This window comes from Pleurodeles waltl, chromosome 5 (assembly GCF_031143425.1).
Source record: "Pleurodeles waltl isolate 20211129_DDA chromosome 5, aPleWal1.hap1.20221129, whole genome shotgun sequence".
NCBI classification, from domain to species: Eukaryota; Metazoa; Chordata; class Amphibia; order Caudata; family Salamandridae; genus Pleurodeles; species Pleurodeles waltl.
In genome coordinates this window covers 647,290,477-647,316,245 of record NC_090444.1, presented here as the reverse complement: position 1 = coordinate 647,316,245, position 25,769 = coordinate 647,290,477, and positions in this window count along the sequence as shown.

Here is a 25,769-nt window from a genome sequence, read left to right as displayed (position 1 = left end):
TTAATAACAATACAGTCCCCAGTACCAGGGTTTTTTAGTGGACCCACCCAACCCACCCTCCTCACCATTAATATTGAGGGTATCATATGGAATGCGAATCTAGCATGTTTATGCAACCAATGAATAACCTTGTTTTTTAGTTCTGTGAATGATTCGGGGATGATGGACTTGAGCTTAGGGACATTCGTAATAACAAGCACGTAGGGGCAGGCTTCTGGAGGTAGATGTAAAGTTCCCATGTTGATTCCTGAGTCCCTGCGCATCCGATCTACTGGGATATTTGGGTGGGTTCTATGGGGTATGGCGCCCGTGTTTGTGGAAGGGGCAATTTCACCAGTCCGCCTTAGGTAAGAGGAATCGCTCTTTGTGTACCACGTTTTAGGGAGATTAGCCAGACTAGGTGTAGAAAGCTTCGCTAGTTGATGTAGTGTGTCAGAGCAAGGTGGTTTTGGCTTGTGAACCGTAGGTGGTTTGAGAAGGGGGCTACTGGCATCATTGACAGGGGGGCCAAGGATAGGGAGTTGTCGCAAGCAGTGCAAGCCCGATGGGGAAGGGGGGATTGGCTGGCTGGGTTTAATGAGGGCATCGAGTTTCTCCTCGATGGCAAATAGACGGATTGTTATAGGATGTAGTTGTTTTAGAAGCTCATCTTTAATAAAGTCTGTGATAGAAGTAATATCCAGATTGCCATAGTTGGTGGTTTGGGCAGGTATATGATCCTTAGGTCTGGTAGAAACAGTATGGACAGAGGGGTCCAGGACACGGGCCCGTTTGTTCTTTAGATTCGTCTCCCCCCGTTTCCTTTTGCCCTTTGTGCCATGATTTGGGGAGGGTGTAGGCCTGATTGACATAGGCTGGGTAGATCCCGAAGAATGTATGGTTCTGTCCAAGGGTTCTGCGTTGAGTGTTTGGATTGTGAGGGTGGTTGGTGCTGGTGGTTCTGCAGAGGGGGGCTGTGAAGCTGGTGAAAAGAAGGATGGGGGAGCAGTTAGACGGCGCTCGACCAGTTCAATTTCTTTTTCTAGTGCCCCTACCGCTTTTTGGAGGAAGCCGTCTAAGGTCTTATTATTGCCTGCCTCTTCCAAAGGTATCCCTCCCTTTCGTCTACCCATCTTGTTTTGGTAGGACACTCAGATCCTGTTCAAAAGTTTTGCAATCTTTTTCCTGTGAGCACTCTCCCTCTCTTTTCCTCACCCTGTTTAGCTCTGCTGAGGTTTGTGTTAGGGAGTGCTGAGATATCTAAGGGGCATGAAGGGCTGATCACCTCTGTTTGAGGAAGTGTCCGGGTGGGTAGATAGTTGTCAGCCACTGCCCAAGTCTTGTATCTGTGGAACCTGTTTAGGGCGTTGGAGTTCCGAACTGATGAAGATCTTTCAGGGTGCCTCACTCCACCCACAGCACCATATGGTGCTTCCCTCAGGCAGCCTTTACCTGTTACAAAATGTCCGGGGGGTGGCCCTGCCCTGGCTCTTCCTGGCAATGACGGGCAAGGACGGGCCCGCCCTTGGCCCGGCCTTCGCCCGCGCGCCGCCCGCGCGCGTCCCGCGCCGCGGGAGCGCGATGAGAATTTAAAGGGCTCCTGCCCTTCTAATTGGACGCTGGGTTTTGGGCTCCTGCCCCCTCCGGATTGCTTCGATGATTCGCGCTTTCCCGCGACGGCGGGAGCGCGATGAGAATTTAAAGGGCTCCTGCCCTTCTAATTGGACGCTGGGTTTTGGGCTCCTGCCCCCTCCGGATTGCTTCGATGATTCGCGCTTTCCCGCGACGGCGGGAGCGCGATGAGAATTTAAAGGGCTCCTGCCCTTCTAATTGGACGCTGGGTTTTGGGCTCCTGCCCCCTCCGGATTGCTTCGATGATTCGCGCTTTCCCGCGACGGCGGGAGCGCGATGAGAATTTAAAGGGCTCCTGCCCTTCTAATTGGACGCTGGGTTTTGGGCTCCTGCCCCCTCCGGATTGCTTCGATGATTCGCGCTTTCCCGCGACGGCGGGAGCGCGATGAGAATTTAAAGGGCTCCTGCCCTTCTAATTGGACGCTGGGTTTTGGGCTCCTGCCCCCTCCGGATTGCTTCGATGATTCGCGCTTTCCCGCGACGGCGGGAGCGCGATGAGAATTTAAAGGGCTCCTGCCCTTCTAATTGGACGCTGGGTTTTGGGCTCCTGCCCCCTCCGGATTGCTTCGATGATTCGCGCAAAAGTATTAAACTATGTCTAAACATGGTATTTCGTACTGTAAGGGTATATTTACAGTACAAAACCTTTGCTAGCCATGACACGCATACACCCTTGCACTACAGCGCAATATGCATGGTGAAGGCAGACTCGGAGAGAGCTTGCGCAGGGAAACAGATTAACAACTCCATATCTCAGCAGCTATCTGCTCTCTCACTTTTACACAACACATCACAGCAACGTGTCATTGTTCTACATGAAATGTTGGTAAATGTACCTCACTGAGTACGCTTTAAAAATGTAAAGAACATTTTGTCGTGTTCTGTACTGTCAAAGCATATCAATAAATAAATCAGTGAACTTGTTATCAAACCCACAGGGTTGCCTGTGAACACTGGCAATTGCTTACTGCTCACGCCAAAAGTATGATGTAGTGTGTGGTCCAAGGTCCAGATTTACTAACGCTTTGCACTGGGCTTGCATCACAAACGTAATGCAAACACGGGTCAAAGTGTGCTGGGATCTACTTTCTACCGTGAATCATGATTTGTGTTGGAGAGTTGCCGAAAGTATCTCAAAGTGCTACTTTGCATTACCAGGCACCGCTTTGTGCTTCTTCACAACAAAGAGGCAGAGCACAAGTGGTCAAATCTCTATCTAAAACGTTTGTAGACAGGGATTTGTGCCAAAAGGTTACAGCTCTTTGAGGCAGGCATAACAGTGGAGCAACTTTTAAAAGTCTTTTCAACTTTGCATGTGTGCTGCACTGTACAGCACACGCACAGAGTGGGAAATGTATTAAAAAATAGGCCCAGATTTCCAAAAAAGTGGCACAGAGTGGAAACAAAATTTGCAGCGCTGCGTCACTTTTGAAACACAGGGATGTGCGTATTTACAAACATACGGAGCATCCCTGTGTTTCCCCCTGTGCCGGTCCTAAATTTGGCTGCCAGTGCCAACACAGGCATCCTTGCACTATAGTGCAAGGGTGCCTGCATTAAGGAATGTGATTGTGTATGTGCAGGAAGGTGTCCCTTCGTGCACATAAACAATCTACAATGGCAATTTTGCACTTTTATGTATGCTGCAGGATGCAGAAATAACAAGTTGCTTAATTTTCTTAAAAGGCTCATCAACATGGTCTGACCTGCTGTACTTTTCCCTTTTTTTGAGTAGGTTACACAGAGGCTATACTACAAAGGGGTAGCCTTGCACAAAGTGTGAGTAGTATTCATTAAGACTCAAAAAGGAGTGAAGAATGCCCTTGTCCCTGGGTGCAACTGTACCCTGAATGGCTTTAACTAAAGATAATTCAGGGCTACCCCTTTGCATGAATGATTTGCAGAGGATAGTAAATTTCCTGTGCCAAAAATTGACATTTGTCACATTGTAAAGTGATACCTTGCTGCTTGAAAACAGTGAGTACTTTGTTAAGAGTTGTGCTGTGCTTCTGTATGCTGTTGGCAAAAATTAGGACAGCATCCTTAAAGGCTTGTGCTCCTGGTTTGTCCATTAATCAAGTGTTCATCACTTTCTGAAAAACACTGGCAGATGAAACTAAGCCAAAGGTAATCTAGTTTAGTTTAGTTTAGTTTATGGTTTTATAGAGCGCATAGTTACCCTAGGGCATCCCAGCGCTAAGGTACGTGAAGGACTCCTGAGAAAAGAAAATTAGGACAGAGGGTTTGCTACAAAAGGACCGTGTTTAGATTCTTCCTAAACTGACGTTCCGAGGGTTCATGTCGAAGCTCTGAAGGGAGGGAGTTCCAAAGCCGGGCATCTTTAACTGAGAAGGAGTTGCCTCCCCAAGATCTCTTAGATCGGGCTATATAAACTTGCAGGGAGGTGGAAGAATCCATCGAGGACATGGACAGAAAAGTGATGTCTGAGAAAAAGGGGACCCTTGTTATGTAGGGCTTTGTCGACAAAACATAGGGCTTTAATTTGGATACGCTGTTTTATGGGCAACCAATGAAGTGCTACAAGAGCTGGCTACGCAGAAAGATGTCTGGGTAGATTAGTGAGGAGTCTGGCTGCAGCATTCTGTACAACTTGAAGCTTTTTTACCACATAGTCCGGAGAGCTGAGAAATAGGGAGTTGCCATAATCAAGACGAGAGAGAATCAGAGCCCGAATAGAGATTCTTCTGGCCGTGGGAGGTAGAAGATAAAAAATCTTCCTAAGAGATCTTAAAAGACCAAAGCACATAGAAGAAACCTTTTTGGGCTGGAGCTCCATAGTTAAACGGGGCTCAAGCCAAAAACCAAGGCTTTTGATGTGTGTCTTGGGGGTGAAGGCTGCTGAAGGCCTCTGAGTGTAGAGTCAAAGGGACAGAAGGAGAGCCATTACCCACAATCATTACCTCTGATTTTCGTTAAATTTCAGTTTAGATAGGGTCATCCAATTGGCAATGTCCATCAAACAGCGGGAGAGACTGGCAGAAGAGGAATGCCCGGTACAAGAGAGGGATACTACTAGCTGGGTGTCGTCAGCACAGGTGACCATTGAGAGGTTGTGGGGGGTGACAACTTTGGCCAAGGAGGATAAATAAATATTAAAGAGAGTCGGGCTTAAGGAAGAGCCCTGAGGAACTCCACAAGTCAGAGGATAAATATCTGACAAAAATGAGCTGTCCAAAACTTGAAACAATCTTCCCGTAAGGAAAGAAGAGGGCCAAGAAAGAGCAGTAACTCCTATCCCCATCTTAAAGAGTCTGTAGCAAAGGAGGTTATGGCCCACGGTATCAAATGCTGCACTGAGGTCAAGTAGGATAATGGCAGCATGACCACCTTGATCTAGAAGTTGCTGGGCAGATTCAGTGACGGCTAACAGAGTGGACTCAGTACTGTGTTGGGCTCTGAAACCCATTTGAGAGGGGTCTAGGAGCTCCTGGTTCTCAAGATAGCTGGTCAATTGATGATTAACATGTTTTTCTAGGACCTTTGCTAAAATAGGGGGAAGAGCAATGGGTCTGTAATTGTCCAGAGAGACGGGATCAAGTTTGGGTTTTTTCAAAAGGGGTTTGACAATGGCGTGCTTAAAAGATTGAGGCAAAGAGCCCAAGGATAAAGAATGATTTAGAATTTTTGTTAGTGGCGGAACAATAATGTCTAAAGCCAGCGACAAAATGGCAGGAGGAGCGGGGTCAAGAGGAGAGCCAGATTTAATGTTAAGAAGAAAGTTGGTTACCAAAGCGTCTGTAAGAGGTTGAAAAACAGGTAATGTCATTCCCGAGAGAGAGGGATCAATGGACTGGCAGTCCAGGGGTTCTTGAGGTGAAGAAGGAGGAAATGCAGAGTATATTTTAATGATTTTGTCCTGGAAATGAGCAGCTAACAGATTACTATGTTTAATAGATGCCTCTATAGGAGAGTCAGTTTGAGGAGCCAGGGTAAGTTCTTTAAAAATCTGAAAGATTTATTTTTGGGAGTTAGATGATTCTTCTATTTTGGTACGATAGTAAGTAGTCTGGGCTGCTTTAATATTATGATGGTAGCATCTGATGGATTGCCTATAAGCCTCCTTGGAGGCAAGGCTATAGCTCTTCCTCCAAATTCTTTCCAGTTTTTTACAATTCCTTTTAAGTTCTAACAGGAAAGGTGAGAACCAAGGATTAGTCTTGTGAATGGTTTTCTTTAATCTTGTTTTAATGGGTAAGACAGAGTCCAGGGAGGTTGAGATCCATTTATCAAACGACTCTGCTGTAGTCAAAGCAGAGTGATTATGGGTCATAGAAGAGGCACGAACTGCATTCTGCCATTCATTGGGCACCAATTTTGACCAAATTCGCCCCTATATTTTAGTCCTGGGTTGCGCACCTAAAGAGTGCTTATAGGAGGAAAAAAACAACAAAAGGTAATGATCTGTCCAAAGTAGGGGCAGAGGGGTAAAAACCGCGAGATCAGGAGCGTTACTGAATAGAAGGTCGATAGTGTGGCCTTTAAGGTGGGTGAGTCCAGTCGAATATTGGGTCAGGTCCAAAGCAGTCAGAAAAGCTAGTAAGGATTAGGCAGAAGAACAGTCTGCATTCTCGAAACGAATATTAAAATCACAGAGAATGGTTAAATTGGGAGTTTTACAGATGAGGCTGGCCACAGCCTCGGGTAGGGCTCCTAAGAAGCTAACACAAGAGCCCGGGGGCCAGTAAAGAAGGATGCCAGAAAAGGTGAGGGTGGGCGACAGATATAGTGAAAAAGTCATGCACTCGCAACCCGGGATAACAAGTGTCGAAGTGACACATTTAATTGTTTTCTTGTGTATAATAGCAATGCCACCCCCTCTTGTGTGAGGTCTATCTACATGAACTATTGAATAAGTAGATGGTGAAGTTCTACAAATATCGACAGATTAATTTTCTGTCAACCATGTTTCAGTAAGAAATAAAGTATCATGTTGGAGATCTTCTAAAAGGGTGTAAATATGTAGGCAGTGTGCCGACAAAGAGCGACAGTTGAGCAAAATCATTCTGCCTAATTGATGAGAAGAATTTTTAGAAGGTGGGGAAGTAGTGGGTCTCCAAGAACAACTGGGGCATGTTGAGGGATCACAAAAACATAAAGTGTCCGTAGGGACAGCGCAGACCACAGGGGTTCTGAGTGCAGGTAATTGTGAGGGAGAATAGACCAACCTGTTAGTGTCAGAAGGAACAGCATCTCTGGGCTCTGGGCTCTTCTGGGGGCGGACGAGCTTGCCTCTGGCGCGCCGCTGTGCGGCCGGTGAACAGAAGGCTTTAAATACCCCATCTGGGGAAAGCCCGAGCCGAGAGATCTAGCGGCTGAACCGCTAACAAAAATGGCGGCCGGAGATGGACTACAGTACATTTAGGTACCCAATGGGGTGATGAATGTGGTTAGTTCTTTTTAAGTCTCAGGAGCCAAAGGAATTAGGTAGTATGCAGACTTAAGATCGAGTAGACTGAAGAACTTGGGGGCAGATTTAGGGAAAATGGAGCTACACTGAGTGCAGGGCCACTTTCCCTGACCCCTTAGTATCCCCCTACTGCCACCATGTGTGCGCCGTATTCAAAATATGGCGCACCATGGTGCAGGGTAGGGGGCAATAGTGTCATTTTTTATGACTCTATTGATGTACTTTGCAGGAGTAGTGGCAAAATATTGGTGCTACTCCTTCAGAGTACATAGGGGCCACCTCCAAAGAAAGGAAACCCCCTTTAAACGCATGCTCTTGAGTAGGCGTTAAAAGTGCCATAATAAATGGCACAAGAAAAAAACATAGATCTCCTTGCACCTTTTAACTGGCTCCCTTAACGGGGGAACACCCCCTTTGTATACATTATGACTGGCGCAGGCATAATGTAGTGCAAAGGGCTACAGAGTGGCACAATGCATGCATTGCGCCACCATGTAAATACGGCGCAGGGATTTTGGCCACGTTGGGCCACATTAACGTAAAAATAAATGACGTTAATGTGGTGCTAGGGGACTATAAATAGGCCCCTTGGCTTCTCCTGAGTTGACTAGGAAGTCATGTATTTTAGACAGTAGGTGAGAATCAATGAGAACGTTTTTGTTAAGTGTCTGACGATCTGCACAGAGAAGAATGTCACCTTATTTCTTGCACACAATAACAACTGGACCAACCCATTCCAATGAGTTAGTTCAATTGGGTTGGATGATACTCTCAGCAACCTGGTTGTCAAGTAGTTGCTTAAATTCTTCCCTGACACACAATGTAATACGTCTGCACTACAGGAACAACATTTTTCTTAAATATAATTTTGTGCACACATTTGTTGATAGCACCCATTTTCTCATTGAAAATGTCTGGAATATTGCTAATTATGTGTGAAACTGAATCAGAAGTGATGTGATCAACAAGAAATATAGAAGCATCAGCAATCCTGGATGGTGGGCCAGAAACAACATCTAAGGTGTGAACCGAATCAGACCAATCAACAGAGCAATCCTCTAATTAAGCTTCCAAAATATTGCTCTTTTCAGATGTTTTGGTATTTTTACAGGCACTGTCAAAGTGCAAAAAACAAGGTGTAAATACAGGAGCCCACGACCATCTCGAGTCTTTCCTCATGGATGCCCAATGTCAACTCCATAGCGATTGACAAGGACTCCTTGAAGAGAACTCTGCTGGAATGCGGAAATACTGGACAGAACAAAACAAGTATGGAATTTGAGTCATAAACAATTAAAGCTATGCAGAACATAATGTACTGGTAGAGAGTGCCATATCTTAGCACATATGGCACCGTTTTCCTCTCCCCTTTTGACCCAGTGTAGTGCAGTAACTTTGGTTGATGTGCTGGGTTGCACCAGAACCTAGTACATCTCCCCCCAAGGCACCAACACATGCCTTACAGATGTAGTTGCAGCACATGGATGTTATGGCTATACTGTACAGCTGTGCCCCAGCTTATTCTTGTCATTGATAGAGTAAAATGTTAGACTTGACACAGACCTGAAAGCACCACTACAGCGTCTTTTGATAGCTCACAGATTCCTGCTGGGCCTCTACTGATCTTCATGCCTTAACCTGGAAAATCCCGAAAAGGATTGTCTCTGGGCAGCTGAAATCCTGTCCTATGCCATAAGCCTAGAATTAAGCTGACCCCATTTCAGTTTCACCTGGCAGCTCACAGGTGGTGTCTAAGCAGTGGACTCTGACTGCAGCTGCCCCTGAGTCACCCACCTACCCTCAGAGATAAAAAATCCTTTCCTTTCTCAATAACAAAATACAGCCTGCTGCCACTCCAAGACATCCTTCACCCTCTGTATGGCACTGGGAGACTGCTGCTAACATATAAATCAATATAGCATGCTGCCTGTCCAGAAATACACCCACCATTAGTCTGATATTGAGAGGCTGGCCCACTCTCCTCACAAAGTGATTGCTGACAAGTTCTCAACCAGGAGCATCATGCCCGATTGCTTCCTGATGATGGCCACTGAAATGACAAGGATGTCTTTTCCAGTGGCGTTTTATCGTTTTCCACGAAGATCTATTCCAGGAGGGTTCTTCCACTGCAGTTGGGCAATCAGTTTCAGAGAGCAGAATGAAGTAAACACAAGTGCAGCCACATATGTTATGGGTGGTGATCGCTTCCTGGAAGCAATCACTATTGTCACAGGTAACAGTCCATGCACTGTAATGGAAATACTCCATAGACTGAACCCTGTGAAAAGGATGAAGGCCAGTAAAAATGATTTTAGGCGGCTCCAAAACGTGAATAACACTCTGATTGAAACGGGCTGAACAAAGCAAGCTTCAGAAGCTATCTACTGTAACATGAGTTCCACCAGATAGCAAAAGCTGTTTCCGGCTAGACACAAAACGCCTAATATTCTAGGACCAATATAATGCTATAAAAATCTATGAATCATTTGTAAAACTAGTGCCTTTAGCTTGCCTTATGAAAAAATACCCCATGACCATTTGCACGACACCTAATGATAGACAATAATGTAGGCACACAAGTTCTGTAGTAAGGGAGGAAATTGATACCATACCCCATTCGACTCACTAAGCAAGAAACACATCAACATAGTAGTGGTACACTTGATTGGCTGTCTCATGAGGGTACATATAAGGAAAAACAATCACAAGTGTTGCCTCAATCGCTCGTTTCTTTGACAAATGAATGAATGCATAAACCCTAAAAAGCACACAGCTTCTCAGAGTGTCCTTGTGCTGCACACCAGGTAGCGATTCCAGTTACAAACTTAATATAATCTAAACAAATGTGTTTTAACATTCTCCAGAAGCTCAGTCCATTCTGCCTGTCCCTGAGTTTAAACGGTAAACCATTCCAGGCTTGCAAGGACAAAACCGTAATACATCTCGGAAAGAAAAACTCGAACAACTCTTGTAGCAAAACCATGAATATTATGGACAACTAAGGGGGCGGGGCCTGCAATTTACACAGAACCATTTAAAATCCTTAAGTCATAATTCACTACAATTAATGTGTATATAATTCAATAACATTTTGTTCCTCTAGCAAAAAATAAGTAAAATTATATTTTTTTAAACTTTGTGAGAGTGTTCTGAATATCAGGCTGCACAGGTGATGTTATCAAACAAGGTTCTGCCGAAAGATATATGAGGTGTAGCTGCACAAAATAAGGTAATGAAAGTGCGGTATTGAGTCTTCTGCAAAGCAATAACTGCAACATAAGGTCTTCTGGGATTTCAAATCGGGTCTGGCTGCACTAAGAACAGAGCAACATGAGGTCACATAGGTCCGCAAATGAGGGTTGTCTAGAGTGGAGAAACTTATTATGAATTCATGCGGACTGAAAAAGAGGTCTAGATGCACTAAGGCAGTGGTTCCCAACCTTTTAACTTCTGTGGACCCCACTTATTCATTACTGGAACCCGGGGACCCCCAATGAATCATTATTGGAATCCGGGGACCCCCCCACTGAGTCATTACTAAAAGCTGTGGGCCTAATCTGCTAATATTATTTCATTTTCTAATCAGTCGCGGACCCCCTGAGGAGGCTTTGTGGACCCCCAGGGGTCCCCGGACCACAGGTTGAGAACCACTGCACTAAGGGTTGTGTAATATGAGATTATTCAACACCATAATTTAGGCCAAGGAGTAGCAAGCGTTTGGTACTTGAGACTAGACACATTATATTGTGCCAAAGTCAGCTGTAAATGAGGACAGAAAGGGATTGGAAATTAGTTTTATGATTTACAGGAACAGAGCAGCATGAGGGCCGGCAGCACTAAACGTATTGCAACGTGAGCTTAGGTAGGACCACAAATGAAGTTGAATGCTCTGGTTTCTTACCGGTAATCTTCATTACTCCCGGTCCAAGTCCTCTCCGATTCAGTCCTTACTACTGAGATCTCATCTCCTTCTGCCAGACTCTAATCGCTAGCTGCCTCAAATTACTTCCCCCAACATGGCCGCCTTTACCCAGGTGCTACTACTAAGGGGGGAGTGGAGAAACACACATCCTGTAATAGCAAGCAAACCACAGAAAAAAAGAAGCACATATAATCCATCCTCCCCAAAGGGAGGGTAGGGGGGAACCCAGGTGTGTGTCGGAGAGGACTTGGACCTGAGATAATGAAGATTACAGGCAAGTAACTGGAGCATCACCTCCATGTCCATCCACCCCGTTCCACTCCTTACTGAGGAAAGAACCATGTGGCAGCACAGCAAATGTCTCTCATAGAAGCCCTCATAAAGAAACCTCATGATGCAGCCTTTACCCTAGTCGACCATCCCTGCACCTGAGAAGGGGCATCAGAGGGAGACAATTGATAGGCACACAAAATGGCAGACTTAATTCTATGGTAGAGGGTAGAAGTAGAAGGACGAGAACATCTACCATTCACCCCAAAAGTAACAAGAAGGGAGTCAGACTTCCGAAAAGAGGACGTCTGATGCAAATAAATAGACAAAGCCCTGTGAACATCCAGCCTGTGCAGACGACCATCCTCCTCCAAGGACGGATCAGGGCAGAATACAAGAAGAACAATATCCTGTGAGCAGTGAAAAGAGGAAGGAACCTCGGGCAAAAAAGCTGGACTGGAGCGCATCACCACCTTATCTGGAAAAAAACGAATGAAAGGGGAGACAGAAAGCATAGTCCCAATTTCCCCATTCCTGCACCTGGAACAAATAGCCGCCAAACACACAACCTTTTGAGTCATATATTTAAGGTCCACAGAATCCAGGGACTCAAAGGGTGCTCCCATCAAACCATAAAGGGCCAAAGGCAAATCCCAGGGAGGAACTGGTGACCGGATTACAGGGCACTCCAGAAAAAACTCTGCAAAAGTCAGGAAACCAAAAATGCAAGGGACAACACCTCCTCCCCACTAAGAGCCTAAATAGATTCCCACTGAGCGTGAATGGTAGACACCACTAGACCCAGAACAAAGCCATCTCTCAAAAAAAACAAAATACTGACAGGGTCACAAGTAAGAGGCAAAAACAGTTTGGAGACACACCATTTCTAGAAGTGCCCCCAATGTCTAATGCACGATTCCCTAGTGGAACGATGCCGGGACCCTTGAAGGGAGTCCACCACAGCTGAGGCTCAACCCAGAACCAACCCCCTCAACCTTTCAGTAGCCAAACTCCCAGATTCAACTGATGGAGAGATGCATGAGACAGAGAGGAGGGGAGTAATGGGGAGGCTGAATTGGCAAGATCCAAGGAGGAGCCACTGCCAAGTCTCTCAGTATGGGAAACCAAGGCCTCTGCAACCAACCCGGGACCACCAAGAGCAGCCGAGCATGATCCTTCCTGATCTTCTGAAGGACCCTTGGGCTCAATGGGAAGGGACGGAAACAATATAGGAGACTGGGAGGCTATCGCACAAAGAAGGCATCAGTTGCCCACTCCCCAGGGCTGGAATCGGAGAGCAAAACTGAGGAAGGAATTAATTATCCTTCATGGCAAAACAGTCCACCCTTGGGGGCTGAACCTGTGAGTGATTACCCGAAAAACCAGAGGAGAAAGATGCAGGGAGATTGAAGACGGGAAAGCCCTGCTCAACTGATCGGAAAGCTGCCCAGAGAAAGAGAAGGTTGAGCTCTGCCCAAGCACACATTTCCCTGGCCAACAGGTAAGAGGAGGAAACCATCCCCCCTGCCTGTTGGTATAAGGTCTGACAATCTGATTGTCTGTTTAAACACACACTGGATGTCCCTATATCAGAGTATGGAACCACAGGAGCACCTCCCTGACAGCCACCAATTCCCTCCAATTGGATGAATTGAGCACCTCCAGCCTGGACCTTCTGCCCTTGGCTCTGAGGTACCCAAAATCTGCACCCAACCCACTCTGTTGGCATCTGTGGTGATAATCAGAGTAATGAGCTGAGCCAGCTGGAACGCTTTTTGCAAGTTTTCCAGAACAAACCACCAGTGTAACTCTGTCCTGATCGGAGGAGAAACCGGAACCATAGCCTTGAAGTCCTGGGACATGGAACTCCACCTGCCCAAAAAATGGTGCACTAAGGGATAAAGATGTAAATGGGCCAAAGGAACCAGGCTCAGGGAAGAAGCAATTTCTCCCTGACTGCGTAACCGCAGGCGGGATAAAGCTTGAGGATGCTGCAGCAGGTCCGAAAAATTAGCCACCATCCTGAAAGCCCTGTCTGGGAAGAGAAACACCACCCCTTCATCCATACAAAACACGACCCGATGAAATGGAGTGGCTGGACTGAATGTAGATTGGATTTGGACAGATTTAACAGGAAGCCATGGCTCTGCAGAACGTGACACATCTCCATGACATCGGCTCTTACCTTAGAAAAAGACAAACTAATTAAACAGTCATCCAAATATGGGGACACCCGTATACCAGCCAGATACAAAATACCCACCACAGGAGCCCAGAGCATGGTAAAAACTCTTGGAGCTGAGCTGCAGTCAACCCAAATGGTAGGACATGAAATTGATAACGGCGATCCCCAAGAGCAAAGCGGAGAAACCTCTGGTGCTAGAGTAAGGTTGGCACATGAAGGTACGCATCCAGCACATCCAGAGAGTCCAGAAACTCCCCCTGTCTGAGCAACAGGAAAAAGATCTGCAAGGTTGTCATTTTGAATGTCTGGCAAACCAAGAACATGTTCAAGTCCTTCAAGTTCAGAACTGTACGAAAGTCCCCTGAAGGTTTTTTGACAAGGAACAGAATGGAATAAAACCCCCGAACCCAGTCTGACTGAGGAAACTGAACAATCTTCTTTTGTAGCAATTCCTGCACTCCTTCCATCAGCACCTGACTTTTGAAGGGGTCCCTGGATAGCAGTGCCGCTTTGTGAAAATCCTCCGGAATGTTTGCGAACTCCAAACGATAACCCCTGGAGACTACTTGAACCACCCATACATCCGAAATGGTGGAAACCCAAGTCTTTCTGAAATGCCAAAGCTGACCCCCAAACGGAACTTCCAGCAGATAGTCAGGACTTTGGGTGGACAGCACCTGAGGGACCGGCTACTGAGGGCTGGAACGGGATTTGTCAGAGTAGGGGGCACCCAGGCCATGGCCCTGACCTTGAAAGGGCTCAGATATCCCCTTGGAGGATGAAAAGAAAAAGCATGCTTGTAAGCAAACCTTTTACCCCCTAGAAAAGGCTTTTAAAGGAGCAAGCAACTTCTTGTTTTTGGCAGTCTTTTTAATCATGTCTTCCAATTGCTGCCCAAACAATTTAACTCCATCAAAAAGAAGCTTTGATAAGATTGCTTTCTGTGAGGCATCATTCCTACAGGTATGCATACACAAGTGTTGGCACATTGAAACAGCTGCCCCTGAGGCCATCACTGAGGAACACAAATTATCAAAGGCAATGTCAGAAAGAAAACAAACTTGCTGTTCCATCAGAGCCAGGAGGGCCGAACAGTCTAATCCCTCAGCCATGTTGTCTGCTAACGGCTGGAAATCCTTGAGCAAGAATTGCACAGTGTAAATGGAATATGCGTTTGCCCATACTGCAAAATTGGCTCCGACATATGCCCTTTTGATAGCTCCTTCCTATCCACAGCATCAGAAGGGGAGACGTATTCAGAAACCACTTAAACAAGAGGGTCCCTGACCCACTATAGTGGTCCCACCAGGGCCAAAATCAATATTCCTAAAATAATTGAACACCCTATATAAATGGAAACAAACCTTAAATTTGTATCATTTTATTTTAAATCAAATGCCTTTTGAGTCTGCATGTAAATCCCACAATTTCTTATTTAATCTAATTCAAAAACATAATTTGCTTAATATGATTTCATCATATATATTATAACAAAATGATACAACATGAACAAAACAAAACCTCACAACAATAACCTCAAATACACCACATATTACAAACACTCACTTCCCATTCAGACTCAGGCATCCACATATATTCAACATGAATGAATTTCCCCATACTCCCTCAACTCTTTGTTAAAAATCCAATATATGCGCAATATTACAACAAACATAAAATATTAGATTCATTAACAGTCCATTAAATCCAATATGTGCTTTGTTGGTTTTAATTTACAAATCTCTTAATAACCTTTCTTCTTATGATAATGAGTCAAGTTAAAGTACCATTAATTGACAGTCCATTTCATCCTATGTATGATGTGTTTGCCTCAAACTATAGATTAGCCAGGTTAGCCTTGATTTTATGTCCAAGAAGATTGAAGTTTCGACATGCGTTTCAGTGTCACTCCTCCTAGGGAACCACCTTCATCAGGGCACATCCAAATCCCAAACTCTCAGGGGGAGACAATTGTTTATGTGACTTATATATAGAAAATTCTTCAGAATCTGGTATACAGGGATATGATATCTTTTTCTGTAATCTCTTAGGAACTCTTGCTTCTCCGAGAGGATATGCAGATGATGGAAGGTAATAGAAATAAGTAGAATATGGTAAACAAATTCTCTAGATGGCTTTAACCGCTGAATTCCATCCCTGGAGTATAGTCCATATCACTGAGTCAAACAAATGAAGACAGATATCTGTGGGTCTGACCGACAAGATGATAAATCCAGTACTGCTAGTGTCCAAGGTATTCGAAAGATGATTTGTTTATGTTGTGTCAGTTTGTTAAAATATATATGATGAAATCATATTAAGGAAATTATGTTTTTGAATTTGAATAAATAAGAAATTATAGGATTTACATACAGGGTCGAGAGTCTTCAGAAACAACATTGCTCCGGGTGGAGAAACCCGCCCTCAGGGTATCAACCCTAACTGAGGCGGGAAACTCCTCTGCACAGTTGGCAATGGCATATCGTTTGGTCTACTTTTGAGGAAAGCAGAATTATCCACGTCCTTCCATTCATGTTGTAAAACCTTCCTAATAGCCGCATGCAGAGGGTCAAAGTCAGGTTCTGGCTGAAAATACTGTGCCAAAAAGTCATTATCTTCAGGAACCTCTTCCACCTCAGGAAATTCCAGATTATATCGCAAATGCAGCAGAATGTCAGAAAGCTCAGCTCCCTGCATAAAACAGCCCCATTTGTTGACCTCTTCCAAATTACCAACATCCCCCACAACCTCGTTTTAATACAGCCTACTAGGAATTTTAGGGGCACGAGGGCCATCCCTAGCCCTAAAAGCAGCCTCCACCACCAAAGCAATCATTAGCTGCAGGGCCTGGGGCATCCCCAGGGTCTGGATCCATAACACCGTATGGAAAACACTGCAAGAACCAAAACTGACCGACTTCCTGCTTGTCAGCTGGTTTCTAAGTAACCAAAGTCCCAAAAAATCCCACAAGGACTGCTGGAAGAATGGAAAAAAAACAAGGCTGGACTAGCCGCAAACCTCCACTGGAAGAGCATTCAGCAAGCCAAGCACTGCAGCCAAACTGGCAAACACCAGCTTTAGGTAATAAGGGACAAGCAACGACCATTGACACCTTGTTGTGTGAAAAAGGCCACTTTATGGAAACAGGTGCACATCACATCATTTTCCTGGCCTCACGCCTTACAAAACTAAAACCTCTCTATACACTTGATTAGCTAATTTCCCCTCTCCCTCCTCCCCTACTAGTGTCCCTACCCCGCAACATAAAACGCAAAGCTGTACCCCCTACGTTAGGTTAAATGTCATCCTTTGAGTCTTTCACCCTCCCATCCCATTTAACTGTAACTACTAGGGGGGTTATTACAACTTTGGAGGAGGTGTTAATCCGTCCCAAATGTGACGGATATACCACCAGCCGTATTACGAGTTCCATAGGATATAATGGACTCGTAATACGGCTGGGGGTATATCCGTCACTTTACCGTCACTTTTGGGACGGATTAACACCTCCTCCAAAGTTGTAATAACCCCCTAAACCTGTAATTAATTAAACTTGTTACTGACCCTTAAACTGTGTGCCCCCTCCAGGCGTGCTCCGGCCTACCCATTCCCTTTCTGTATGTATCACCACTGCCAACAACAATAAACTTGGCTAACCCCGATGCCATCTTCTCTGAGAAAACCACCTGTGCACCTGCCTCCAGCGACAACCGATCATAATACCCCCGTGCACCTGTCCCAAGAAAACCACCTCCTATGCTGGCACAAGATGTCTAAAATAGACTTTCCTATCCCTCAATTTGTGAAAAAACCCAGGCGGTGGGGAGGGGTGGGGAAAAAACGCATGTGAACTATTGTCAGTCAGACAAAAGGTATACCTAAAATGGTGGCACACACCAAAAAATGGCCACCTATTTACCCTGGCACCCAATTTAGCCAAACACTAGCCCAAAAAGCCCAATATGCAGCTCTGGATTGCTCCATTCCCCCAAAATAACACGGAGGGAACCTTCCCGTGGTTGTCTGCCCCCCAAGTCCCTTTTAGGAATAAGGGACCAGCAATGACTACTGACACCTTGTTGTGTGAACAAGGCCGCTATAGTGAAACAGGTGCACATCACATCATTTTCCTGCCCACACGCCTTATAAAACTAAAGCCTCACTATACACTTGATTAGCTAATTCCCCCTCTCCCTCCTCTCCTCCAAGTGTCCTTCCCCTGCAACTTAAACTGCAAAGCTGTACACCCTGCTTTAGGTTAAATTTCCTCCCTAGAGGCTTTCATCCTCCCATCCTGTTTAACTGTAACTATTAAACCTGTAACTAATTAAACTTGTTACTGATCCTTAAACTGTGTGCCTTGTCCAGGCGTGCTCCGGCCTACCCATTCCCTTTCTGTATGTATCGCTGCTGCCAACAACAATAAACCTGGCTAACCGATGCCAACTTCTTCGCAAAAACCTCTACCAGAAAAACAAAGCTTTGCTTCACATTTTTCTGCCCCCCCCCCATCCTGATCTTGCTGTCCCTTGCTTGCATGCAGTGAAAACGTATCTCCCAGGTTCCTTACAATTAACCTTCCCAGCGGATACGCAATGTCTCAGCCACCACATCCAAATGTGCAAGAGGTACAAGTCCATCCCCATGAAGGACAGATGTACTCCGTCCCCACTAAAGATTTCAACTGCTTCGTATGACGAATCCTTGTGTTCTATTCTGCCTACACTGTGTTTTCTACAAAAAGTCCTCATCTCCTTATTTATTTTTCTCCTAGTTGTCTCAGTCGCAGCTGGTTTCACAGCCCCCGTCCATACTCAATGTGGGGTAAACTCAGTCCAAAATATATGCATTCCTAACCATTGTTTCTGAATGTCCAAAATTACGTCCTTCATCCCCTGCATTAATGCTACCCCTTTTTTGACTACGAGGTAATTCTCTCCTAGGTGTAACAGCAATAAATCAGGACATTGTCCCCAAATCAATAGTTTATTTAGACACTGTAGGAGCTCTCTCCATCTCATACCACCTTTCCCATACCAGTGAAAATTAAGTAATGCCAAATTAAATCCTAAATTGGCCCCGTGATTACTCTCTCGTGCCTGCCTTTAGCCCATTTTACAAAGGATTAACCAACGATTCAAGCCGTAAGAGCTGGCACGTCGGGTCTGGGACAGCACCTGAAAAACAGAAAAGAACTGTAAGCCATCCATCTTTTATCAAAAATCCTCTCGACCCCGTATGTAATGCCTAAAGCATCCTGTTGTCCATCTCCCTAATCTTTTTATACTGCCACTCCTCCAACCCCTACCCCTGCTTCCGTTGTCACACCTATCCTAAAGGAATGCATGCCATAACCAGTTGCCTCAACCCCAATACTCACCAAAACCTTCGGCAGAACAGCTAACAACTGATACGCTGTTGCTCTACAACCAGATAGATGCCTGAAAACTTCCCCCATTCTGCTGTCCTCCTCGTTCTCAACCCACCCACCCATCGTAATGGACACACCTCTTCCATCGTGTAAGCACGCAAAACAACCTCCCTTCCTTTTCCTCTCCGATCTGTCTTTGACCTGTATAACCATACCTTCACCACCCTTTCACTCCAAGATACTTCTTCCCATCTAATACCTGCTGCCCAACAATGCCCAACAATGCAGACACCCTGAATGCACCAAAAAACATCCATACCATCAACGTCGAGAATAAAATCATCTCATCCTCATCATAGTACGCCATAGGCAGACCTCTCAATACTGCACAGAATACACCCCAGGTCAATGGTTTCCTTCTAGGGCCACTGTGCTCTTGACCCTGAGCCCATCCTTCCAGTATGCGCGCCCCTAACTCCCCCGCTGATGGGGCATATCCCCATAATAACTTCCCCATGAATGTAATACCTGCCAGCTTCCCAGCTATGGTCATGCAAGACTGCCTCTTCTTAATTAATGCCACGATAAATTGAATGATATCCTCCACTCTATCCCGTACCTCTCTACTCGATTGAGCCCTGCTCCCCAAACATTTCTTCCAAGCCTGACTGCGCCTGTCTAGATGACCCTGCCAAGGAATCTAGCACCAGCTGAAGCATCCTCTGTCTCCGGCCTTCCACAGCTCAAGTGGCATCCAGTTCCTGACCTTCTCTGTGGCCATGTCCAACCCACGGAACCTCTCCCACTGGGAACGAGACAAAGCATCTGCAATGTCATTGTCTACGCCTGGTATGTGCCCTGCCCTAAATGTAATGTCATGCTTCAAACATTGCCATATGAATATCCGCATTAGCTACAATACCTGGGTGTCCCTGGCAGATTTTCTATTGACTATTTGTACCACTGCCATATTGTCAATGTGAAATAGCACCTTCTTATGTGCTAGCTGATGTCCCCATAAAGGTACTGCTGCTACTAAATGTAAGAATTCCAGAAAAGCGATACTCCTTCCCCTTTGCTTCCATTCCCTGGGCCATTCCTCTGCACACCACTGACCTTGCCAGTAGAGGCCAAAGCCGGTCCGCCCAACAGCATCTGAGTACACTTGTGCGTCCCAACTGATCTCCTTTAAGGACAATAATGGTAGTCCATTGAATAACTCCAAAAAGACCCCTGCATTCGTAAGACCTCCTTAATCCCTGCTGACAACCAAACATGGTGATGCAGCAAAACCTTGCCTGACAATGCTAGCCTCAATCTCCTACACAATGTCCTCCTACTCTGACCACCCGGCAAGCAAAATTAAGATGCCCTAGCAGCACTTGAATTTCTGTCACTGCCATATTTTCCCTGCTCAACATGGAGTCCAACTACAATCTCATTGTCAACTTTTTGTCCATTAGTAAACACGCCTCCATGGCTTCTGAATTAATCTCAACACCTAGGAAGGACAGCACTGTGCTGGGTCATACCGTCTTCTCCAGTGCTAAGGGACTCCCAGATCCCCCATGTCCTCTTTGAAGTCAGCCAACAGGTCCTTGCATTAATCCATCCCTTCCTGTCCCACAAAGAAAAAATCATCCAAATAGTGTGTCAACAGAGTCTGACCCGTTGGCTATCTGAAAGCCCACTGCAGAAATGTGCTAAAATGTTCAAACAAGGCACAAGATATAGAGCATTCCATCGGAAGAGCCTTATCTACATACCATTATCCTTCAAATTGTATACAGAGTAACTGAAAATTGTACGGGTGCACCGGTAACAACCTAAACGCAGACTCAATATCACCTTTTGCCATGAAGGTGCCCCTGCCTACATTCTCCACCATAGCCATTGCAACATCAACTGAGGAATAGTTAACTCAAGATAACTCCTCTGCTATATAATCATTGACTCATTGCCCTTAAGGCCAAGAGAGGTGCTGAATCAAGCAGAATTTTACTTTCTCTTTTTTAGGCACCAATCTAATGGGACAGACAATCAAGTCTAACATGGGCCATCATCAAATGGGCCTGCCATCCTTCCTTGCCTGACTTCTTTCAACAACTTCTCCCCTACCACTTCCCTTGATGGTGCTACTAATTTCAAATTTTGTGCCCATCTCCTTACTCTGGGCCCCTTGTGTCCCAAATGAAAACCCCATGTAAACCCCTCTTCCAAAAACCTACTGTCGTCTGTCCTGTTGTAGTGTGTGCCAGCCAAGCCCTCATTCTGTCCACTTTAATGGGCGTACACGATTTTCCACACAGGTTTTTGCTGCCCACGGCTACCCTGGAAGCCTGAGGATTGCTGATCCTGCTGATGCATGGCAGAGCCCTGCGCTGATGTCCAGTTTTCAGCTGCTGCTTGAGAGTGTTCCCCTGCACCATAGCAGTGCACCAATGAATGTCTCCCCACGCACTTAGAACACTTTTGACGAAACTTGCAGAACTCCCTTGTGCAGAGGCCTTTAGTAAAGTCCCAGCACGCCCCCCCCCCAAGTCCAGTCTGCCCTTTAGTTGAGGTCTCCACCCCCCCTTGAGTGGGGCAACCTTGAAAGGGGCGATACATGACCGGCAACACACTGGGCGTGAAAATGGTCTTGCCAAACTTTGCTGGACCCATTGTGTGGCGCCATAAATCAGAGTCAACCTCCCCCAGTGTATATCAGGATCTACCGCCATTCGCGCATGAAATTCATCAACATATTGCACCCAGGAGTGACCCCCTTAATTAATCTGCGCTTTTGTGATGGTATCCAAATATTTAAACATTGCTACTCTCCTCTCTGGGTGTTTTTCCCAATATTTGCTTGCATAAATCAGAAAGGCCGCCGTCCAATTCTCGATCGTCAAAGGGACCTTTGGACACTTGGCCAGCACATATTCCTCCTTTTTTGATCCTTCTTTTGCTCTTAGTTCCCTGTGTAGAAGCTTCATCATCTCCACGTGCTCCCCATTACAATTTCTTTAACTTTGTCACCTGCGTATGAAGAGCCCCTAGTGGCTTTGAAACCCCCATGTATGGCAGCTTTTTAACCTTAAGCTCCTTGCTTTCCTTTGGCACTGCCAAATCACCTCTCCATTCCTGCCTCCCATCGTTCTCTGTAACCTTCCCCTCCGATTGTGTTGTGTCCATCACTTGTGTACCCTCATCTCCCCTGTTGCCATATCGTCACCTATTTTGTCTTCCTGAACGTTTCCCTCTGTATTTATTATCTGATTGCCTTGGATTTCTGTCCCTACCCCAGTGTCTTTTACATACTTCCAACTGTGCAATCTCAATTGTCGTTCTTGCCACTCTGCTGTGTCTATCCCCACTGAAACCATGATCACCCATTCTGGCATCCCCACACTAGTCTTACCTGGCCTTAGAATCGGTGTCCGTGCTGGAGCGCTCTTCTTCACTACATGTATTGCTCTAGCGTACCTTATACGCTCTTGTGTTGCCGCCTCTGCCGGCCCTGACAAATAGGAACTGAAGAGCCATGAGAATCGCCCTCTCTCCCTTCCCCTCCCTGTGCCCACCATTGTTCTTCTTCCCCTTCCTGTCGTTCATCCTCAACCAATTCACCCTTCTCCAGGCTATCCTCCTCATGGTCAAGCTGGACTCCATCCCCTTCCATTTCATATGTGGTGACTGTGGCAGAATGTGCTGCCTACCACTGCAGCCTTGGGTACAACATGCCTTCCCGACTGTCAGTCTCCTGATGGGGGTGGACCGTACCATGCCCTCTCTCCCTGCGCCCGGACACCTGCCGGTGAGTAATGTGATGTTCCTGGCCAGGAGCCGTACTTTGCTCCCTGAGCCGGTGTGCTGCCGAGGTGTACTAGGTCTTCGTGAGGCAGCGATATTGACGTCCCTCGCTGGTGTCGGGCTGGCCATTCTGGGCCACAGCTTCTCTTACCCTTGGTCTTAGGGCCGTACTGGGCGCCCCTGGGTCCTTTACTTTGCTGCCTTACGGTGTCTGAAAAACATGCATCAGATCTATTGCACTGGCTGACTTGTTGCGCCGTGCAGAGTTGGCCCTTTCTTGTGATCCCTGTTAAAAAATATTTTTATTAACTTTTAACTATTATACAGTTTCATCATTCGAAGTATTGTCGTTCTTAGTCATTACTATAAGTTCTGTTCAATATTGCACTTTCACTACTATTGAGAACAGTTGACTGATTTACATTATTTTTGTTACATCGGATCATTTACCATACCCTCCAGCATTATACTTGTCCTTAATCTGATAATTTTGTTCCGTCCCCTTGTCTTTTTTGGTAATGCTTCCTTACTGTTTATATGTCAGTATTCATCTACTGTAACGTTCAAGTAAACATCAATTACAAACAAAAAGAAAAAACAAATACAAACGTGATGGTGCCATGGTCACTATGAACTAATTGTGTGTTGGGTTGCGAGGGGGTGCTGCCTCCATGTTGGTTAATTCTAGTCCATTACTCGGTGGTCCCTCCGTGTACGATAAGTCGTGTATTTATCACTCTGCTGTTCCCCGTCTTTTTCCTCTGCAACCATCCCTTATTTGTTCCTTTCCCATTTACCCAGTGACTGCCTGGCCCCCTTGTCTGCAAACCGTGCTATTGATAACTGTTGTAGATTCGACCTTCTGCTATCCCCGTTGTCTAGTTGAGCTGTCAGCTCTGCTCTCCAGTGTCATTGTCTTCGCCCATCACTTTTCGCCTCCATTTTGTCAAAACCTCCTCCCATGCCGGAGCTATTGGGGTCTTGCGCAGACCTCTAGCCTCCTCACTTCTTAGAACCTGTAGTTCAGCTCTGGCCCATTTCAGTACATCGCGCCTCCAGTCCACCATGTTCAGACTCCTGGGTGATTTCCAACCCATGGCGATGAGTCTCCTGTATATTACTAGCGTAATGTCCATGTAGCGCTCCTGTACCTTCCCTATTTTTAGCCCTGATTTTAAGCCCACCAGGCACACTGCCGGTGTCTGCGGTACGGCTATTCCCAGCAGGTTTTCCAGGTCTTTCACTACTCTTCCCCACCCCGCTTGGATCTCTGGGCATTGCCAGACCATATGATCAAGGCAGGCATCCATGGCTCCGGATTTGGGGCATCCCATAGGGGTGCCTCTATATATACGGGTTAAGCATTGTGGGGTAAGATATGTTCTGTGTGTGTAATTGAATTGTATGTATCTCAGGTGTGTGTTCCTGGACACTATCAACCACCTCCACTCCGTGTCTGATAGCTCTCGTGCCATAGACCCTTTCCCCCTGTCCTTTAGTGGTCTTAACTGATCTAGTGTATCCTCAATTAGCGTTTTGTATATTTTGGTGATTAGGTGGGTATCCGCCCTGCTGTCAGTAGTAGATGTAACACCCGGTGTGTGGTGGGTTCCGCATTGATCGTTACCCAGTGTTCCCGTACAATATGGGTGAGTCTCTGATGCATGAGGAACTGCCCTCTGGGGACCGCTTTACTACTTGTTAGATCGGCCAAGGGGGTCATCACCCCTCCATTAAATAGATCTCCTACCGTCACTATCCCGGCCTTCGTCCATGTCCCCAAGTCAGAGTCCACCCAGTTCTCTGTCATCGTTTCTACTCTCAGGGGGTCATTCCAAACCTGGCGGTCATCAACCGCCAGGGTGGATGACGACGGAAGCACCGCCAACAGGCTGGCGGTGCTTCCCTGCCCATTCTGGCCGCGGTCAGAAAAGGGGATCCGGCGGTTTCCCGCTGGATTTCCCCTGTCTGGGCTGAATCTCCATGGAGATTCCGACCCCCTTCCCGCCACCCTGTTTCTGGGGGTTTTTACCGCCAGGAACAGGATGGCGGGAACGGGTGTCGTGGGGCCCCTGGGGGCCCCTGCACTGCCCATGCCACTGGCATGGGCAGTGCAGGGGCCCCCTAACAGGGCCCCAGCATGATTTTCACTGTCTGCTTGGCAGACAGTGAAAATCGCGACGGGTGCAACTGCACCCGTCGCACCCTTGCAACACCGCCGGCTCCATTCGGAGCCGGCTTTTATGTTGCAGGGCCTTTCCCGATGGGCCGGCGGGTGCTCCTTTGGCGGGCACCCGCCGGCCCAGCGGGAAAGCCAGAATGGCCACCGCAGTCTTTTGACCACGGAGCGGCCAAATGGCGGTGACGCATGGCGGGCGGCTACCGCCGCCCACCGCGGTCAGAATGACCGCCTCAGTGTGCTCAGCGGCAATGCAGGGGAGTAGGCCTTCCTTTCTCCTAATCGCTGTATGCACTTCTTCCATCAGTGCAACGCCACTCTTATCAACCCGCTAATTTCTTGTGGCTTAATCTTCCGGCTCATCATGATTACCATTATCTCCTCGACCCCGGTCATTCTCCCTGTTGTGCTCCTGTCCAAGTAGCCCCACCCCACAAACCATCTGGCGGCCCACTGCAGCTGGCATGATCAGTAGTATACTTTGAAGTTCGGGACTCCCAGTCCCCCCTCGCTTGTTGGTCTCCATAGGATCGATAGGGCTGTGCGGCGTCGGCCTCCGTCCCATACTAGATCTCTTAGTAACGAGTTCAACTCTTTGAACCACGACACAGGGATCCGCAATGGTAGGTTAGCGAAATAATAAAGAAGGCAAGGTAACATAATCATTTTTGACAGCGATATCCTGGCCATTGTGGATAACTTCAGTGATCTCCAGAATCCCACTGATGCTCTTAGGGAGCCAAGCGCTTTGCCTAGGTTCCCATTGGGCAGGTCCCGTAGGTCGTGGAACACCCATTTTCGTCTTAGGTAGAGGTTCACCACTGCCTCCCTAAGTGTGTCCGGAAGTAGGCCACAGTGTAATGCTTCTGCATAGAGGTCCACCAGCTGTGGGGCTAATAACTTAGAGTATTTCTTATAGAAGTCCATTGGTAACCCATCAGTTCCTGGTGTCCTCCCTGGGGCCAGCTGCGAGATCGCCTCTAGCACCTCCTCAGTTGTCACCGGGCC